General features: G+C 39.8%; 1 long non-coding RNA gene across 1 annotated transcript; it reads right to left on the bottom strand.

The window, feature by feature from the left end:
* Nucleotides 1–624: 624 nt before the first annotated feature.
* LOC148116820 (uncharacterized) lies at nt 625–2,547 on the bottom strand. Its single transcript, XR_015733847.1, has 2 exons — nt 2,373–2,547; nt 625–1,521 (listed from the first exon to the last, which is right to left on the bottom strand). It is a non-coding gene; the product is annotated as an uncharacterized LOC148116820 (long non-coding RNA).
* Nucleotides 2,548–7,521: the final 4,974 nt, after the last annotated feature.

Genomic DNA, 7,521 nt, shown 5'->3' with positions numbered 1-7,521 from the left:
ATAGAGGGCCATTTATCTTTTCAATGTTTTCTTAAAATTACACTCACAGCTTCATTAGTTGAGTGCAACGTGATTTCATTTGTTCAAGTTACAATTTCAGACTGCTATTCCTCAGAGCATTTAGCTCACCGATCTTGGTCCTATTAGCTCATGACCTTGATACCAGCCATCTTTCAGGATGCAAGCTGCCTGGAAGGATGAATGTTAGCTGTGTATTGTTTTTTAGTCCTTTAAAACAAATGAGGCACCATCCTCAAACAGTCCATTGCAGTAGGCAATGCAAGAGGTCATCCCCCTTGGGGAGATGCTTAAATGGGAGACAGATGGATTTATTGACTTTGAGGTGGTTGGGGGGAAGAAGGATCTAACTCTGTGACACATCCTAAAATCAATGAGTATATCTGTTCATCCTGCTGTACTCTTCCCTATGTAATTAAAACCAATTACTTTTTGGGTTCCTGCTGTGCAACTGACAGCAAATAATAGTGTGTTCTAATTTGGAGCATAAATATATTTCACCAAATTTAAGCATTATTTTGGTTTACGTTGTATGGATGCTTACGGGTCAAGAACACTCAGAAAACATATGCACTGAAGACACATTTCAAACATCTTATGTGAGAATCTGTTTCAAAATCAAGCACCCTAATTTATTTTTATGTATCAGATGGTTATTGATATAATGCTGTTTCATATCCTCAAATATAAAACAGTGAACATGCATTGTAAATGGGGGATAGGTAATATTATGATAGCGGACTCCACCCACAATTTATATTCACCTTGCACTTTCACTGTAAGATCAGAAAAGATATGTCCTTTCTCTCTTTGAATTCACAAAGCCTGACATTGATTTTCTCTTTGTAGTCCTTTTTTATCTCAAGAGACTTCAAAACTACAATTTCAGTCCCTTTGACTCAGCAGCCCATCTGTGAGGCATTTGGGCTTGCCAGTAGGGCTATGTAGATCTTCAAAGAAGCACTTTGCTTTGACAAAGCTTCAAAGAGGTTTCTTCAGTTGAGGTGGTCTTGCAAAGTGCCTAAAGGAGAATCACAGTGCTTCAGTCTTGAAGTGAAGAGAGAGGCTTTGCATATGTGCTGGTGCACGCCCAAAGGCCCATTTCCAATTAAAAAAGGCATCCAATCATTTCATTGCCCTCCTTCTACGTTCAGCAAAATGAAAAGTTGACATCCTTTTAGAAGGATGACGCACTGCGTCACATTGTTGTAGTGATCCAGATCACCTCAAGATGAGATGGAGACCTGATCACAAATTGCTCTACAATCCTTAGGAATTTCAAGGCCTAGGCCAGAAACAGCCACCCAGGTATGGTGGCTCCATTTCACATTACCAGTGAGAATAGAACATCTTCTGTAGGAAGTGAACATACAATATTTTGTTAAAGAATGATGAAATTCTTCAGATTTGATCCCTGAAGTGGAAGTCCTTCCACAAAGCAATCTCTTTTAGTCACTAACAACTCCTGAAGCAGCCTGGTGTTTCCTGCCAGCTGGTCCCCCGCTGAAAGAAAGATATAAATAGATCAAACTCTTGAACATTTCATCTCTGCTCTTTTTCCTTGATTACTATATTTACTTGGAACTGCAAAATAAAAATCTCTTTACTTCATTCCATAGAAAAGGAAATCCCCCGACACATACAAACATAACAAATTTGATAGATGGATGGATGGATGGACAGATTGGATTGGATGGATAGCCATCAAATCAATGCTTATGTTCTTGTTTCTGGCTCTTTGCTGAAAAATCTAACTGGTTGGTATGAAACCACCATTATTCTATTATGTATAAAATGCATGGTGAGTGGTAATGGTGAAATAACAGTACGTTGGTACCTTTTAAAATGTTTTTCCTAGTAGCTGCAATCATGACTATACCAATTAGAAAAGGAGAAAAGGGAAGTGTTCTAAGTAAAGGATACCAAGAGTAGTATGCTAATGTTCTAAGTGGAAAATAAGCTGGGAGGTTAGTGAAGCAACAATCAGAAAAATGGCTATCTAGAATTTCCATAGAGCTGCAGCACTGCAGAAAGAGTCCAACTTTCAGTCAATTTCAGATACCATAAATCAATATCAAGCCAGGAAAAGCTTGACTCAAATGTCAAAAACAGCTGATATTGAATAAGTACACAGTTCCAGAACTGGTTCTGGTCAATGTCCTTGTGGGGAAATACATGTTGAAATTCAACTTTTGCCCTTAATTTGAGAGTGTTGTTGAAGACTTTTTTTCCCAAATATGTCTGAATAAGTTTAAGAATACCCATTCTATGAAATGATGGCTTCTCTTGTCCTGTTCCTTAAAAACATAAATTATGTTCTGTGTGTCTGTTTAACTATAATAGAGCTGACTGACCCATAGGCTTGAAAACTGGATATCTCCAATTGGAAGTCTCCATATGCCCACTGGATCTTCACACTTGGGCCCCACCTCCTCTCTTGGGAGAGTGACTAGGGAGTTCATATTGCCCATTTATGTTCCAGAAGGTATCTGACTTGATATCCTCCTCCAATCCCATTACATCTGCTTTCTGGTAATTGAAAGAAGAATAACCAATCATATAGGAAATATACAAAAACAATTATAACATAGAAAATAAAAGAAAGGTAAAATAGAACACCCTTCCCCTTTTAATTTAAACCTTTAACCCTTTAGGATTATAAAAATGGAATTACAGATCAGATCGGCCTTGATCATATTTAGTAACTAAAAGAAAACCCACAAGAAAATGCATAAGAAATACTCCAAGGACATCACAAAGTCATATTGGTCTGTCTCAAATAAACAAACTCTCTCTATAGGAATCTTAAAAGACATATTGCAGAGATTTAATATGCAAGTTCCAAGAAAGCTTTTAACTGTACACCATCCAGAATTGCTCTGTGAATGAGATTGCCAGTCTCTAAAATTAGAAGTGAGAGAGGGAGGGAGGGAGGGAGGGAGGGAGAGGGTGGGAGGGAGAAAGAGACTGAATCGAAAGTTTAAATATTCATGTCCAGTCTGAAGTATATATATCTCTGTTTTGTTTATCTGCCTTTCCTCCATTATCTTGAAGAGATTCCATGTTAGTCAGAGATCCTAAGGAAAAGATGAATACCTGAATTCTTGTTCAGAATGGATGTCTAGTGCAACCTCAACTCCACCATACATAGTTCTTCAAAAGCCAAAATCCTTCCTATTTCTAGCAGAAGGATGGAGGCCAGGGAATTCTGATTGTAAGTGTCCAAGAACCATTCCTCACATATGGATGTAGACAGACAGAATGGCACAAAGCTAAGTGGCTATGAAACTCAAGAGTTTATGACTTGCACATTCACAAAAAGATCTCTTTTCCATTTAAAAATGTAAATAACTGTTTCCATCCATCCATCTGATAACTCAAAATCCCCAAATTTCTGACTGGGAATTCTGACAGCCATAATCCAGTTCATCCAGAAGGCACCAGATTGGGGAAGGCTATATTATAGAGTGATAAAATATAAAATTATCGCACTGTGATATTAAAAAAAATAACTAAGCAAACCCAGTCAATACCAATCAAAGCGTAAGATTCATTGATTTCCCATTAAGTCTATGTCTTGCCATGAGATATTCCATAAGACTGTAGTTGATTTGTCCTTTGCAAAAGATTTCTGTCCAGACATATTTTGCCTTGCTGCTAGATGTACACAAATTGACACAAGCCATGGAGGTAGGGCATTTAGCCAAACCTTTATACATATCATATAAGTAGGGATTAGTTGCTTGAACCCATTTCTATTTTCAAGACCTTTATTGATACCACCGAATTATTCTCTCCCCCCTGCTCTTTAACATCTATATGAAGCCGCTGGGTGAGATCATTCACAGTTTTGGGGTGAGGTATCAGCAATATGCTGATGATACCCAGCTTTACCCAGCTTTACATCTCCATCCCGGATCAACCCAGGGATGCCCTTTCTGTGATGTCTAAGTGCCTGTAGGCGGTGCAGGTCTGGATGAGTAGGAACAGGCTCAAACTCAACCCCTCCAAGACGGAGTGGCTGTGGATGCCGGCATCCCCTGGTCTAGCGGCCCCATCACTTTCGATGGGAGAGGAGCTGCTTACTCCCTCTGAAAGGGTTCGCAATCTTGGTGTCCTCCTGGATCCACGGCTGTCCTTAGTTGACCACCTGACAGCCGTGACCAGGGGGGCTTTTGCGCAGGTTCACCTGGTGCGCCAGTTGCGTCCTTTTCTAGACAGGGATGCCCTCCGTACAGTCACCCATGCTCTTGTCATCTCTTGCCTGGATTACTGCAATGCCCTCTACATGGGGCTGCCCTTGGGGTGCACCTGGAGGCTCCAGCTAGTTCAGAATGTGGCCGCATGGGTTGTTACGGGAGCTTCCCGTTACTCCCGTGTCACACCTCTCCTGTATGAGCTGCACTGGCTGCCAGTGGGCCTAAGGATCCACTTCACGGTGCTGGTACTCACCTATAAAGCCCTTCATGGCATGGGCCCAGGGTACTTGCAGGAGCACCTGCTACCGGCCTCCCACCGACTAGTGCTCTCGCATAGGGCTGCCCTCCTCGGAGTACCGTCGGCCAGGCAATGTCGGCTGATAGCGCCCAGGATGAGGGCATTCTCTGTGGGTGCGCCAACCCTCTGGAATGGTTTACCCACCAGGCCCCGCACAGCCCCCAATCTCCGCTCCTTCTGTAGGAACCTGAAGACGTGGCTCTTTAAACAAATCGCCTGATCTGCTGGGAGTTTTTTTAGTTTTTAGTTTTTCTAAGGGTTTTAATTGGAGTATTTTAATTAACTAAAATTAATTTATTATTTTATGGTGTGATGCTTTTTATTTTTGTGAGCCGCCCCGAGTCCGTCGGGAGAAGGGCAGCATATAAATTTGATTAAATACAAATACAAATACAAATATTCATTCTATACATTAATTCACACTGACAAAGAACATTTCCATTTTTCTGAACTGTTAATATCCATATATTATCAAAGAGCATTAGAACTGATATTTTAAAAAGCTGATTTTTCCTCCCTTATTAAATATTGAGACTTTCTGTAACCTAAAAATGGCTTGTGAACTGGGCTAGTGCTCTCCTGAATCCATACAAAGTATGGCTGCTTAAGTGAAACCTCATCCATATTTAAGAGTAGTTGATAAAAAAAAATGCAAAATAGCCAGGGAAACTGGAGCTTGATCAGCAGGTCCCGACCTCATGGCAACAAAAACAAAATCGTCATGTTAATTTCCATGAATATTTTATTGCCAATGACAGATTATCACTTACGACACTGCTGTGGCCATTAAGTGTTCATACTTAATCTCCACAAAATATTCCAGGAGTTATCAGTCTGAATAGATTTCATGCAGTAGCCCATTTCAAATAACTATTTCAGTCAAGTCATGTTTCTACCTATTTTGAAATTTGCAAACCAGATAAATAAAGGGAAGAATACTTTCCTTTTTTGTTTAAATGTTTTATAGTGTGGGTGGTGGGTGGTGGAAGTGGGTGGAGTATGGACAAGTAACAAATCAATAGAAATAACATAGCTTGTTCTGTAGTTAAATGTGTTTAGAAGAAGTTACCAAGCACAATATTAAAACACAATATTATTAACTTATTCTAAATTTAGACCATGCTAAGTGCTATGTGTGTGAAAATTACTTAACTCCAACATTGCTAGAGAGTAGGAAATGGGGAAGTTATTTTTGCTATTGCAACCTTTTGACATCATATAATTTAGTCACTTGCTCAAGAAAGAATCCTGTACGATATCTATGGCATCCCGCCTTTATTGGAAGACCTCCAAAGAAGGAGGACTTTCCAGTTCATGTGGCCTCCCATTCCCATGGCCGATAGCTTATACAGTCAAGAAACACTTCCTGACATCTTGCCTGGGCATAAATTGTTGTAGCATTAACCCATTGGTTAAAGGTCTGGAAGACTACATTTATGCATGAAATCCTTTAAGCTTTATTTGGAGTATTTTGATTCAACAGGCTGCCTCTATGCTATGTGCATGTACAGACAAGCAAAATTAGTGAGTTGGTAATTTGGAGGATAGGCAAATGAGTATCACGATTGTGGTATCACATCAAAAGAAGCATCCATGTTGCCATGATCATTTCTTTTCTTTTTTTAAAAAGATTTTATTGATTTATTGTTGTTTACATTTTGTTAGTGCTTAATAAACTTTGTGTTGTCTGAGTTATTTAATTTGCTTAACAGTACAGATTACATTCTTAATCTCCACCTCTTTTTTCCATTGCACGATCATTTCTAATAAGGAAGCCAATGCCTGTATAATTTATGTGTAAAGCTTTCTTCAATACAGGTTCTAGCTCCATAGACATGAAGGCCCATTCATTCTCAAGGATACAATTTCAGAGTCAGGGCTTATTTTAAAAAAATGTTTGCCGGGAAGTTAAAACTTCCTTGAAATGTTTGATTAATGATTTTAAAGTTGGCCATTCAGGGTTCCACGAAGCCTCCTTTGCTCTCTTCTCTAACCCTGTTTTGGCTGCAGAGCCATTAACCTTCTTTAGAATTACTGAGTACAACCTTAAAAAGGTGATTGATGGATGGATTAATTGGTTGATTGATTGATTGATTGATTGTATAGGCCATCCAAATGCCATATGACTCTGGGCGACTTACATCTAGGAACCAAAATATAAATAAAAAACATAAAATATACATGAACACCAACTAGCAGTTAGAAGACATGATGAAAACTCTTTAATTTCACAACATATGGACAGGCCTAACCATAGTTTCAAATGAAATGAGAAACTATGATCATCCTAGAGCAGGGGTATCAAACCCGCGTCGTCACGTCGTCGTCACATGATGGTATCGGGACTTTTTTCCCCTTCGCTAAACTGGGTGGGGGTGGGGCCAGCACGTGACACATCCGGCCCATGGGCTGAGAGTTTAACAGCCCTGTCCTAGAGCAAGCCAAATCCAAAAACTTCAGGGAATTTCTAAAAACCTGGCACTCTGACAAATTAGTCATCAATAGACATATAGACATAAACAATATCTATCCAAAAGAGACAATCAACAAGCCAAAAAGGGAACAAAAAGACCAAAACACCTCCCCACCAGCAATGAGCACCCAGATGAGGATAGCTTAACTCCAGGATTAACATCAGACCAACAGTTAAGTAAACAATACCCCAATCAAGGAACTGCCAAACAAGCCAACAGTAAACAGCCCAACCAAACAGACCAACACAGTGGTTCTCAACCTTCCTAATCCCGCAACCCTTTAATACAGTTCCTCATGTTGTATTGACCCCCAACCATAAAATTATTCCTAAAACTATTGAAAATATGTGTTTTCTGGTGGTCTTAGGTGACCTCTGTGAAAGGGTCGTTTGACCCCCAAAAGGGGTCACGACCCACAGGTTGAGAACCACTGTTCTAACACCACTCCAGAACAAGCCTCTTGAATAGGAACTGAGACCAAACCCCACTCCTTACCAGCATTGATGATGTTACTTAGTCTGGGTAATGAAAT

The sequence above is a fragment of the Pantherophis guttatus genome, chromosome 1 (genome assembly GCF_059756535.1).
Source record: "Pantherophis guttatus breed Tessera chromosome 1, ASM5975653v1, whole genome shotgun sequence".
In the NCBI taxonomy this organism is placed as follows: domain Eukaryota; kingdom Metazoa; phylum Chordata; class Lepidosauria; order Squamata; family Colubridae; genus Pantherophis; species Pantherophis guttatus.
This window is presented reverse-complemented; position numbering and strand designations above follow the sequence as displayed.